Source organism: Danio rerio, chromosome 7 (assembly GCF_052040795.2).
Source record: "Danio rerio strain M-AB ecotype USA chromosome 7, GRCz13ab, whole genome shotgun sequence".
NCBI lineage: Eukaryota > Metazoa > Chordata > Actinopteri > Cypriniformes > Danionidae > Danio > Danio rerio.
The window spans coordinates 48,239,218-48,253,865 of NC_141027.1; the positions used below are offsets into that span (position 1 = coordinate 48,239,218).

General features: G+C 34.9%; 1 protein-coding gene across 1 annotated transcript in view; it reads right to left on the reverse strand.

Moving 5' to 3' along the window:
* Window positions 1-14,648, reverse strand: part of si:ch211-186j3.6 — a 453,204-nt gene that overhangs the window by 11,916 nt on the left and 426,640 nt on the right. The window lies entirely within an intron of this gene.

Genomic DNA, 14,648 nt, shown 5'->3' on the forward strand with positions numbered 1-14,648 from the left:
ACATGACGGGCTTTTTCCGCTTAGAATTGACTTTCATTTCAAGTGCAAGCACACAGCATTTAATGGCAAAAACATGAGGCACATAAGCAGCGTGCAAAACACTCGCGACCACACTAGCAAACCATTCAAAAGCTGCCCCTCTCAAACCAAAAAGTGCATTCACTGTAATTGGCCTCTTATGCAGCTAAACTTTAAAAATATTCATTCATTCATTTAATTGTAGTCCCTATATTAATCAGGGGTCGCCAGTATCCAAAAACGTATACAGCATATGTTTTACACAGTGGATACCCTTCCAGCTCAACCCATCACTGGGAAACACCTATACATTCTCATTCACACACATACTGTACTCTATGGGTAAGTTAGCTTAACCAATTCACCTATAGTGCATGTCTTTGGACTTGTGGGGGAAACTAGAGCACCTGGAGGAAACCCACATGAACACAGGGAGAACATGCATATTCCACACAGAAATGCTAACTGACTCAGCTGAGGGTTGAACCAGCGGTCTTTTTGCTGTGAGGCGATTGTGCTACCCACTGCGCCACTGTGACACCTACTTTAAAAATATATAAAATAATATTTTTTAATCGTTTAACTGATACTATTAACTGGTTAAAAACGCACACTTTTGGCTATTGGTTTATTTATTACTGGTTTATATTATTTTGATCATCCCTAACCGCTTCACTAAATCACAAACTCAACTCTACAACATGAGGTTTATTTCCTCAATAGACATGTTTGTAAGCATTCAAAATGCGCACACAGCGAGGTTGCAGAAAAAAACACAAGCACTAGCATTTACAGCGAGGGAATGACATCCAATGCAGTACAGACTTTTTTGTTGTTGTAAGTTATATTGATTACATAGTATATATATATATATATATATATATATATATATATATATATATATATATATATATATATATATATATATATATATATATATATATATATATATATATATTTATTTATATATATATTTTTTTTGCATAATGCTCTCAGCATATTATAACAACGTGTCACCCAGTGATCGTTCAGGATTATTAAAATAATAATAATAAAAAAATTGCAGTGAGCTGGCCTTTACATACTGCACCTTTAAATATTGCCTTAAAGCAGCTGCAGTAATGTGTTGTTCTGAGTTAAAGGATTGTGAAACAAATGCTACTTTTTCTGAGACTTTACAATGAGTTGTGTAGCAAATCATTCATATCTGTGAGAGCAAATTAAAAATAAATCTTATTTTTAAAAATCATTATAAATCTGAAGTGTTTTTATTTTTTTTTTTTGAAGAATTCTTACAACTCTGGGATCACACGTAAGGGAGAAACGTGTTTGCAGATCAAAAGTTTCTGCAAGTCTTGGACACAGTCATGATTCATTGACTTCATTAGTGTAACCCTTCATTCAGCTCTTTGATAGAACTGATCAAACGGCTCAACTAAACACAGCTAAATAAGCCTTTGAAGTTTTTTTTAAAAGACGCAACAGCATGTTCATATATATTTCACTGCAGAGTAAAAATACAAACTGCTGTGGATTTATTTGTGCAATAACTGGCCACAATCAATAGATATATGTGTATTTGTAAAGCACAGTGAACTTACAAAACCATGTAAAACATGTGCTCATTTCTTGTCTATTAGTAAATTGCATTATTAAATTGTAGTGGAAAAAAAGACTATTTCAAAAGCAAAATCTAAAGTTTAAAAGACTTTTTTCTTAACTCTATCCACCTCCACACTGCAGCTGAACACATCTGGCTGCATTTCTCAAAACGGTGTTGAGAAATAACTGGACCTAATGAGTGGCTACATCAAACAGTAAATTCATCTTCCAAACCATGTTTGTGTCCTGTCCCAATAACTATGGCAACCATATGACAACCCAGCATGTGTGTGTGTGTGTGTGTGTGTGTGTGTGTGCGTGCGTGCGTGCGTGTGTGTGTGTGCATGTGTGGGTTTATAAAGATGTCTAACAGATCCTCAAACTTAGATGTCTTAGCTAAAACAAGTCAATACTCGGTCTGTTAGTGAAAATCTAAAAGAAGTCTACAAAAGAACAATAGTCCAAAACCTAAAAGCAAGACGTTTGCTGGTTCGAGTTCCAAAGGTCAGTTGACACATCTTTGTGGAGTTTGCTTGTTCTCCCTGTGTTCGCAAGAGTTTCCTCTGGATGCTCCGATTTCCCCCACAGTCCTAAGACATGCATTATAGGTGAATTGGATATACAAAATTGGCCGTAGTGTATGAGTGTGTGTGTATGTGTGTGTGTGTGTGTGTGTGTGTGTGTGTGTGTGTGTGTGTGTGTGTGTGTGTGTGTGTGTGTGTGTGTGTGTGAATGCGTGTGTATAGGGAATAGTTGGTGGTTTATTCTACTGTGGCGATCATTCCCTGAAAAATAAGGAAATTAGCCTAAGGAAAATGAGAAAATCTATTAGATTATAAAATTGCCTTTGATTGCATAAAATTGTATGGATTTATCAGTAAAGCAATTGTTTTAAGTGTCCACATGTACTGATAAAAGTTGTCATCCAGTAAAAATATTGTGACATGCATTTTTATTAACTCTACAATTAGTAAATCCACTTCATCTGCTAATTATACATTTTCAAAATTGTAAAGATGGCTGCATACTTGTTTTTAATAACTTTTACTACATGTAACATTGTTTTTTTTTTTTTTTGTTTTGTTTTTTTTAACAAGTATGCAGTTTTTCTTTCTATAAAGAAAGAAAAGTCAGATAACAATTTAGTTTAAGGACTAATTCTCACACTTAAACGCCTGACAGCAAGGTTGCTAGTTGGGGCCTGGACTGGGTCAGTTGGCATTTCTGTGTGGAGTTTGCATGTGCTCCCTGTGTTCATGCGGGTTTCCTCTGGGTGCTGCTGTTTTCCCCAGTCCAAATACATATAGGTGAAGTGGGTGAGCTAAATTGGCCGTGGTTTATGCAAGAGTGTATGGGTGTTTCCAAGTGTTGGGTTGCGTCTGAAAGGGTATCCGCTGGGTAAAACATATCCTGGATAAGTTGGCAGTTCATTCTGCTGTGGCGATCCCTGATAAATAAAGGGACTAAGCCGAAAAGAAAATTAATGAATGAATAGATAAAACCAAAAAATATATATATTTTGAAGAAAGTTAGAAACATGTATCCATTGACTTAAATAGTATTTGTTTTTCCTATATGGAAGTTGATGGTTACAGGTTTTCAGTTTTCCTTAACATATCTTGTGTCCAACAAAAGAAAGAAAGTCAAACTGCTTTGGAAAAAGTGAAGGGTGAGCAAATTGTAAGTAATTTATTATTATTATTATTATTTTGCTTTTTTTGAAATTGACTGTTTATTGGTACGTATAAAGTACATATTCTACATGATCTTACATCTCTAATTCTATCCAACACCTAATGACTACAGGCCTGTAGCCAGCCTGCTGAAAAGGATGGTTCTTTTTTATCCAAAAGTGGACCTTTCTGGAGTTATTTGCCTCAATTTATTTATTTTTTATTATTATAAGATGTAAATACTGCATTTTAGTGACATTTTTAAGCACTAATTTTAGCTGGATCTGCTTGCCCGGGGGTTATCATATCCACACTTTTAGATAACCAAGATTTAGAACAAAGCAATATGAATAAATGCTTATTAATCAAAATACATATTATATCAGTATAAAAAATAGGAATATGTTAATGTTTTCAATTAAAAACTGTTACCTATTGGTCCATTTATTAGGCAAATAGCAGCACATTCAACTGTCCTCAGTTAGCATTTTCAGTCATAATTTATTTGAATAATAAATATTTAAACAATAATAATATTGTAGAGCTTAACCAATTTTCTAGCATCTCTTGAAAAAAAATCTGTATATTTGAATATACATCAATAACAACATTAGCCAAATTAGTATTTAAATTCATTTTAAAACAGGCTACTTTTGGTGCTTCACACCTTTTTATTGGTCATTTTTTTATTTCAAAAATAAGGTCCAAGATTTAGTTACTTGTAAAATGTTTTCTCTATTTAAAACAATACCGTAGGTCAATAAGGAAAGATGATTTTTCTTATGTCAGATTGTGTGTTTTCTTGGACAGCTGGATGTTGGACTCATGGAAAATAGTTACTTGCATTGATCAAAACTGATTAGCCACGAGAGCCAACAGAAGATCTAATGGGTTATTTTCACTATTTTTAATGGCATAGCGGCCAAAATAGGACAAATGAGCTTATGAATAAGACAAATTCTGGACCTTTGTCAGTGAGGTGTGGGTCTTCCGGTCTAAAGTGGACTCAGATATTTAGCATACTCTAATGACTGATATTTTACATGTAGTTGCAAGGTTATAATCAAGAATATCCAAATGGGTCCATCAAAAAAAGAGTGACCTAAACCATAATATACTTTAAATGTACAACAACTTTCAGTGACTTTTAGTTTTAGGAGTTGACACAGGAAATAGAGCATCATTAGTTGAAAGTAAAGCAATTACAGCTGATGAAATGTTGACATCGCTCATCCCCATCTTAAACAGTTGCGTTTCGTTTAGAATTCAGAACAGCGCAAATCTCTGCACACATCAGTTCAGAAGGGAAATTAGTCTTGTTTCCAGTCATAATACCGGACTGTAATTTCAAATGCAAAATGACAAACACATAATGCGAGGTCATAGCAATCAATTTACTGAGAGTAATTTGATGGTACTGGAGGTAATTTGGGTTAATAAATTGCACTCTGTATTTTAAGACGCAACACTTTTCTTACATTAAAACATGACAGTCGGATTCATTAGGTGGCTAATTAAACAAATGGCTCACATTATGACTTTTCTTCAAACTGTGGTTAAAATACTAATGAGAAATCATTATCCTTTGCTGTGAAGAAGAAAAAAAAAACACACGGTGATTATTATTTGACAGAATATCTGCATGGCCTACAAATGCTTTATTAAATCATGCATAAAGTTCATGCTGTATTATGTCCGATCTCTGTGCTTTTGCACACAAAATGACAATGTGCAATGGAAATATAGGCTCTTTTATGAAAGTAAAAAAAACACTTTTTTAAATGATTAAGGACTGTAGGAATGAAGAAGTGGAAATTGAGTCTTCATTTAAAATATTCTAAGATATACATGTAGTTTTAAGGCATTTATTTAAATCTGATTTCAGCAAAATGCACTGAAAAAAGGATAGAAAAAAAGATGTTGGCACTTTACTGAGAGTCTCTTAACTGAGAGAAACTTTTCACACAGACATAAAAAAGAATCCCACGAGAGTCACATTGAGAGATTGTCAAAGAACACTATAAACCATAATCATTCAAGTCCATCTTTTGAAGCTATGATGGGTGGTTAATCCCGCAGGTGAGCATCTACACTGTGTGAATGTCAAATCTGCATATCTGCTTTGCTGTAAAAGGATACTTGACAATTCAGGTGTAACAAGAGGACAAGTGAGGTCTCTCTGCAGTGGGTTCTCTGGACAGCATTTTGCACTGAATTATGGATCATCACAGAATCATACTTTGAGTTAATTGCCTCTGAAAATCTGCATGCGATTATTTAAAAACAGTTTTGCAATGCAAGTTTAATTTTATTATTATTATTATTATTTTTATTATTATTACTATTATTATAAACCAATTTGTTTCATTTTATGCAGGTACAACAAATTCAAAAGCACTTTATTTTACAGCCCTGTTTCACACACCTACTACATACTAGCACCTAAGAGTGATCACTTTAATGCTTTTTATTTTTAATCATTCCAAGTTTAAATGTTAGAATGTTCTAAAGTAATAGGGCATAGGTGGATAAGTGGAAATAGAACACAGCCAGGAACTATGTTTTTACAGCTCCAGAGGTGTAGTTGCAAGTGCACAAATTTGTGACACAGTTTGGCGATGTTGGTTGAAATGATGGTTTTGGGAAACAACAAAAATCAACAAACTATTTTTTGTAACGACTGAACTTGCGACCTTAGTTGGCTAACGATGGTTTTGGGAAATGCACTCCAGGTTGTGATTTATATTTTTCCACACTATAGGCTAGCCCAGGAATGGGCAAACTTGATCCTCGTGGGCCAGTGTCCCTGCAGAGTTTTGTTCCAACACTAGTCAAACACACCTGAACAAACTAATCAGTGTCTTCAAGATCACTTGAACTCTATAGGGAGGTATGTTTGAATAGGGTTGGAGCTAAACTATGCAGGACACTGGCCCTCCAGGATCAAGTTTGCCCACACCTGGGCTAGCCTATGCTGTGCAACAGGTAACAGATTTGCTTTTGACCAAGATATCCAGTCAAAACACCATGCATCCCGGCATTATGAATATATTAGATAGATATGGGTGTAGATATGCCCATTTGTTTAATTCATAACTGCCACCAGTTCTGAGTGCATGAGAGTGTCTTACATGTAGTGGCAGTTGGTCAAATATTTGTAACATAGCCTGTAATAAATGATAAATAGCCTACTGATAAAATAAGTTATATAACAATCAGGTGATGGGCTCCACCGGCACGATAAACTTAATATCATTTTGTAGTGATTGCTATGACGCGGTTTTCATATGTGCACATGTTTAAGATTTGAGGTAATAACATCGCCATGATGGTCAAAGAAATCGAAACATTCTTTTCACCCCAACACAATTTAATAGGACACTATAAAAGCTAAAGAAGTTAATTCTTATATTTTCTTTTTGCAGCCTAGGGCTATACTTCTCACCATGTACTGTATCTTTTCTAAAACATACAGTACAGTGTAAAAGCATGTTTATTACTAAGAAAACTAAAACAAAATTATATTTTAATTGAACACATAATATCACATAAGGTACACATACAGAACTGTCTATCTAGTATTGTAACAAGGCAAAGCTGAAAATCTGTGGTTAAAGCGCCACCCAGCTGTCAAAAGCTGCTGGCGCACCAACTACCGCTGCCACAGCGGTATGAACGGTGGCAAAGGGAACAAATTGAAGTAGTGACATCTGTATATAGTCATTACATAAATTGTGTAACAACTACTGTATTATCCCTAAAATTACCCCTGAACCTGTTACAGGCAAGTTAGTATTGGTCGTAAAAAAAAATACACACACACAAATACATAATATTTAAATTTGATTTCAATCACTTGTTTTATTTACTGATGTAAAAAACAATTGTTATATTGTAGTATGTTAAAATTAATGTGTATTTTTGTTGACAGTGTACAGTGTAATGGTGCGAGCTGAGGCTGGTGATCTGTCAAAAAATAATAACATTCTCTGTGCAGTTATGCATTTATCACATTTTATTTTAACAATGTAATATAAAGGTTGTCACGCGTTGCATATGCTAGTTTTTGTGTAAGGTGTAAGGAATTATTTTTTACAATTATTTTCTATATCGACTATCCTTACTTATAGAGACTATAAGTCTCCTTACTTATCCTTACTGAAGAGTGTATGGTGTACATTTAATTGTGCAAGCTGAAGCTGGCGAACAGCATACAAATAATAACATTCTCTGTGCAGACTCAAAATTGTGTTCTCTCATTATTAATCCAACACAACGCAGATCAAAAGAAAGTTCAGTTGAGTATTCTATATCTGATATTTTTGCTTAAAGAAATATTACGACAAAAAAAGTCAATACGATTGGCAATTTCGTAAGTTTACATCAAGTTACGCTTGTTTTGGAGTTAAAGAGTTGGTTCACACAAATCTGGAACATTCTGATTGCTCACCCTTTTGTCATTCCAAACCCCTAAGACCTTTGTTTTCAGAACATACATTAATTGCATCAGAGAGCTCCTTTATTCTCCATAAATACAAAGGATACCAACTCATTCAAAGACCAGAGGTATTAAAAACATCCTCAAAATGCCTTCAGTGGTTTAAGTAAATTGTCAAGCTAAAATAACAATTAAGTGTGCACTTAAAGCAAAAAAAAAAAAAAAAAACTTTATTCAGCAGTTTCTTCTCCTCGGTGTCAGTAGAGTGCACATTCATGATCACTGTGCACCAACACAACTCATGAATGCGCAACCTATACTGACAATGAGAAGAAGAAACTGCTGAATAAATCATTATTTTAGTTTATTGTGCACAGAAAGCTCTCAGATTTCACCAAAAATATATTCATTTGTGTTCCGAAGACAAAAATGTAAGCTCTCAGGGGTTTGGAATGACACGAGGGTGAGTAATTAATAGCATAATTCTCAGTTTTGTGTAAATAAGCAGTTTAAGCCAGGGGTGTCCACACTCAGTCCTGGAGGGCCGGTGTCCAGGAGAGTTTAGCTCCAACCCTAATCAAACACACCTGAACCAGTCAATCAAGCTCTTACTAGATATACTAGAAACTTCCTGGCAGGTGTGTTGAAGCACGTTGGAGATAAACTCCAGGACACTGGCCCTCCAGAACCGACTTTGGACATCCCTAGTTTAAGCAAACCAGTTAATAAAGTGGGCAAGTTTAACCTCGTTTCAGCTTCTTTACTTCTGTTTGGAATTATGTTTATTTGTTCGTTTTTGCTTTTTCTTTTCTTTTTTATTGCAAGACACTAAGTGTATCTGGACACTAAGCAAACCTTGTTCTCTTTGATTTTCTGATCCGCTCTACAACATGTAAGTGGAGTGGAAGATTGGGAGCATACAGTTGCAGTGGTTTTCCAATGAAGCAAAGACTGCCTTTCAAAAGATTCCACTCCGCTCACTCAGCTGCTCAGGGCCGCTTGCTCAACCCCAAATTCCCTTTTATGATGCGCTGGTTCAAGAAAGTGTCATAGGTTTAAAGTTATGGTATTCAATAAATTACTTTAATGCACAGTAAACATCCAAATAAAGAACAGAGGAAAACTGCTCAAACTGCTGAGAAGGGTAATTCGACTAACAATGTTTGGTCTGACAGCAATTCCATTTTTTGTTCTTTCCCCTTGCAGTCATTGTTTTTTCAAAGAACTAAAAAAACATTAGTTTACGTCCTCCACTTAGCAAAAAAATAAATAAATAAAACAGCACAGTAAAACAAGTGTCAGCTTGTGCTTGTTACAAGACAGGTTTTGACTCATTTAATAGAATGGCTATGGCAGAGGATTTGGTGTGCAGCAGATCTTGAACATCACTATCTCATCTTGTAAAATGTGCGCTCACATCTGATGATGATACACAGAGTAGACATGAGATCAACCCCAAATGCAGAGTCAGCAAATTACTTCTCTTCTGAAGTTTATATAATGTAATGAATTTACAAGGCAGGAATAAACAATTCAGATGGGGCAGTGCAAACACAACAGTAATTTTTTCACCAACAAATACTGTATAATATCCAATTTGTTTGTTGGCATTAGACTTGACCAAACTGGATTTATTTTTGAACTTTACTGGACACAAAACTCAATGGCTTAATGTGTGCACACAACCTACAATCCCATAGTCAGTTAGGAAAAATTCAAATGACCGACTTATTAACTTGGCTGCTTTTCCATTCATTTTACCTGCTTAACATTCATTTAATTTATTTGCACTTTATATCATCACTTGCCAGATGGATACAAGTTATTTTGAGTTTGGCTTTGAATTGTGGCCAGTAGATTTTAAAAAAAAATCAAAAATAAAATCAAAAAGTAAACTGACTGAAACCGCACTGCATTTTGCTTCCATACACCATGTTTCTTTTTTTTTTTTTTGGAAATGCAAGTAAAACTTCTCTCCAAAGTTTAATATAGTTTTCCAGTTTTAAATGACTTTTTATTTCCATAAAGTAAAAAAAAAAAAAATGCTGCAAACCTTTATTTTCCAATCAATTATTTTTAGTTTTATAAATTCTGTTTTAGTATTTCCAGTTTAACAGAGTTAACTGAAAATGTCCAGACAATACTTTTCAAACCTTTAATAAAAATAAAATCTATCTTTGACCAAACACTGAACACAAACACACACACATGCTACTTAAACAAATAAAAGTAAAAGTTATGTAGAATTTTGAAGACAAAAGGTGCATCCCAAATCAAATACCTCTGCACTATTTTACACCATTTAGTAGTATAAATAGTATTTAAGTGCGTTCACACTGATAAATTTAATGATAGTAAGTGCACTTTAAATACCCAAATGATGCGTGGAAGTGTGGATTGAAGCACACTTCACACTCAACAGCCGCTGCTTTGCTCATGTAGTGGAAGGAGTGGAGCTTTTGGGCACTGATGTTGGATTACTTTATTTTGGATAGTGAAGGCAAACTTTTCCTATGATTGATTATACCGCCTCCCAATGGTGAATACGGTTATTCTCATGGCAGATATTATTTGGTAATTTGGTCATTTATTTGACTAATTTGACAACCGTCAAACGTCATCAGGGAAACGGTTTGAATTTCTGCTCAGTAAAAAAAAAATGCTAGAATTCCATTTGGGATGATACTATACTCATATCCTATGTTGTTGAGTGTGTAAATGTATGAGTAAATAGTGTATAGTGTGCCATTTGGGATGCAGCTTAGGTTCTTCATATTAAAGAATGTGTATGCAGTTAAACATGTGTAGTTAAATTTTTTGTCAATTGAAGAAAATGTGTTTGCTTATAAAAGCGCATCTACAGGCACTTCACTAAACAACTGCAGTCAGATTTTCCACCACCGAAGGAGTGCTTATTATTTCTGAAGATAATTATTCTTTTTTGCTAATTATTACTTTTGTTTCAGTGACTAATGTTAGTTTTAGTTTTTTCATTTATTGTGATTTTTTAAGTTTAACTTGAGTTGTTTTTCAACTAGTTTTAATTGTCATTTACTAAAATAACCTTGGTCCCCATCTGCATTTTTCTCAGGAGTTGAATGCAGTTTCCAAATGCAGAGTGCATGAACAGTATAAAGCACTGAAAGGTAAACGGACAAATTTAGCTGCACTGTCTACAAGGCAAAGATGTATACCGGGGTGAGAAAAATACGATTTTTTTTTCAGTCTTCTGAGGTAATTTCTTATACAGACATGTCAAAAGCCTCTCAAAAACAGCACCCAGAAGAGCAATCCAAATCCCTCTCCTCCTGTTCACAGTCATCTCAGCACATTTTCCTATTATTTGCTCCTTTAGTTTAACGGATGGACCTTTTCCCTTTTCGCGGCTCCTGTACCGGTGTGTTAGTCAGCAGGGGAGGTATGTATTTTAGAAAGAAAGAGTGAGGCCTGTATGTTTAGACGGAGGCGTAGTGTTAGCACGGTGAGCTAAACCTATTAAACGTCTTACAGCACATAAAAAAAAAAAAATCTTCTTAGCTATATTGGAGCCTTTCATATGGTAGATAGAGCTTGAACCATATTTCTCGCTGTTCGTCTCAATTTGGAATCGTTCCAAACCGACAGGATAGAATGCAGAAAAACAATGAGGAGGAAGGGGGGATAAAAACCTTACAGGCTACTTAAATTCAGTTGAGGACGGTCGGGACCATTGAAATTCTGCCCAAAACCCTAGTGCATTGATCTCAATTTCCTGCCCGGCTTGAGTAAACAGCACAATGTGTGCCTACAAATCAAGTAATTAACACTTTAAAAAGCAACTGGAGCTGAGAATGAATAAGGTCATGTCAAATCTATAATGGAACGAAACTGCGAGAGGAGGAAAGAGATTGTTTGGTTCCCTTTGGCCTCGTGAGCGCAGCCATGCAGTCCGATGAGGACGTCGGAACGGCGATCATGATCATTGATTATGCAGGCCGCCGTTCTTTACTCCTGCCAGACAATGCCAGTAAAATACAGCACAAGGGAACGTGATTGATAGAACGCCTGGCATATGTGAGAAATACAACACAAATACAGCGACTACATGGGAAAAGTCATTTGAATAAATACATATTAATAATCGCAATGCAGGAATACTAAAGCACTAACCATCAAAATAAGTTTTAAAAAATACATGAGGTTCAGTAGAGGAGGAACAGTGCGGTTAATATTTATGTGGCAAACACTCAGCTGATCCATTCCTTTTAGCCTTGTGCTGAAAAACAATACTTTGCAGTAAAGCAGCATTTGGTGTGTTGACTGTGCGAGACATCGTCGTTAAACAAAATGAGCTAATTAACTGTCCCTTTCATATTGAATTGCTCATTAAAACTGTAAAGTTCACCAGTAGTGACTTTGATTAGGTTATTCTAAATGCAACTTAACTCGCATTCATCATAGCAACACCAATAAAGCATCTGTGTTATGAAAATAATAATTATCACACATCAGTGAATACAGGCTAAGTGTATTCACAGGACAAGAATAAGCAAAAATGGCAAACAAGGTCCAAGCAGGGTGGGATTGTCTGCTAAATTCATCATAATGGGACTAACAATGAACAGTTCAGATGCAAAAGCCTCTAAGTGCCGTCTGAAATTTTCTTCTAAAATAAGCATTTTTTTTCAGTCTTCTACACTACTGATAAAAGTTTTGTCGCCTATCGAAGTTTTAGGAACAACAAACCATAACTTGACTTCTAGTTGATCAATTTGGTATGAGAAGTGGCTTACATAAAAGGCGAAGGCCTCTAGATTACATTTATTTTACCAAAATAAAATAAGAACAAGCCTTAATTTTTAATTATTTAATTAGGACAGTAAGGTCTGACTTTGCTTAGACAAAAGTCTTGTCACTTAACATAAATAATGGCCAGTATAAAAAATAAAGTCATGGTGCAGTGGAAAAATAATTAATATTGTGTATGACTCCCATGAGCTTGGAGGACTGCATCCATACATCTCTGCAATGACTCAAATAACGTATTAATAAAGTCATTTGCAATGGCAAAGAAAGCGTTTTTGCAGGACTCTCAGAGTTCATCAAGATTATTTGGATTTATCTTCAAAGCCTCCTCCTTCATCTTACCCCAGACATGCTCAATAATGTTCATGTTTGGTTACTGGGCTGGTCAATCCTGGAGCACCTTATCTTTCTTTGCTTTCAGGAACTTTGATGTGGAGGCTGAGGTATGAGAAGGAGCGCTATCCTGCTGAAGAATTTGTTCTCTCCTGTGGTTTGTAATGTAATGGGCAGCACAAATGTCTTGATACCTCAGGCTGTTGATGTTGCCATCCACTCTGCAGATCTCTCGCATGCCCCCATACTGAATGTAACCCCAAACCACGATTTTTCCTTCACCAAACTTGACTGATATCTATGAGAATCTTGGGTCCATGCAGGTTCCAATAGGTCTTCTGCAGTATGATTGGGAGATGCGGTTCAACAGATGATTCATTGGAAAAATCCTTCTTCTGCCACTTTTCCAAATTATTAACTAAAAGTCAAGTTATTATTTGTTGCTCTTACAACTGGAATCAACAACAAGACTTGTGTCAAGTAGTGTATGTTTATGTTCAGTTATTTCACTTTAAAAGGGGATGAAAATCATTTTTTTCATCGCCTTAAAGGTGAAATTATGAAGCCTACATAAAGGAGCCTGAGACAATTGTTCATTTTAGAAGAACATTTTAGATTGCACCAAGAGGTTTTTGCTTCTATTTAACTATATTTTAAGAGGACATAATATACATTTACAGTAAATGTTCTCCTTTGATAAGATCTATAAAGTTTGGAGGGATAAAGTTTCAAATGTAAAGATATATTCTTTTCAAAAAGTTAGGACTCATCTTTAAGACCTAAATAAAAAACACATTGTTCAAACACGCCAATACAAATGTACATCAGTCCATCAAGTCAGTGGGAAGACTATAAAAATATTTTATTTTATTTTTTTTTTTGAAGGATAACTTAACTGTTGTACGTTCAATCCACTCACATTTATAAAAACAATTAATCAGTTTGTGTTAGGACAACATGAAGAATTTTGTGAGACCCAGCATTTTTACAGTGTAGAACAAATAAGATGCATACTATTGCTGCCCCTGCCTGGATCCTTCTTATGTAAAATAAAACATTACCGATCTGTTATGCTATGCTTAAGTTGCTCTGAAAACGATGATCGATCAGCTACTGTAGGTAATCTGCATTTTCTGGATCATATTCAGCCTCTTGATAGGGTAATAAGGATGTAAAATTTGTGTCACACATTTGAGGCATCTGGCCAATCACATTGCAGTGGATGGCTTTCCAATAGTGCACACAGCACTTTTCAGAATGCTGATCTTTGTAAAAATTGAAAAGTTTCAGAAAGGTGGAGCAGATATGAGCAACAATGTTTGGTAAGTAAAGTAAGATGTTATTTATACCTTAACAATGTAAATGCGTTGCATTAAAAGAACAAAATTATGTTATTTTTAGCAATTTCATATGACCATAAATTATGTCTCCCTAAAATATTCTCATTGAAACCTGTTTGTCAGTATCTATCTATCTATCTATCTATCTATCTATCTATCTATCTATCTATCTATCTATCTATCTATCTATCTATCTATCTATCTATCTATCTATCTATCTATCTATCTATCTATCTATCTATCTATCTATCTATCTATCTATCTATCTATCTATCTATCTATCTATCTATCTATCTATCTATCTATCTATCTATCTATCTGTCTGTCTGTCTGTCTGTCTGTCTGTCTATCCTATGTCATCCATGTAATCTATCTAAAAATATTTGCCACTAAATAGATAAGTAGATTATTGACCCTGGCTCAAGTCAGGTAAATAACAATGAATTGTTAAGAGCATAA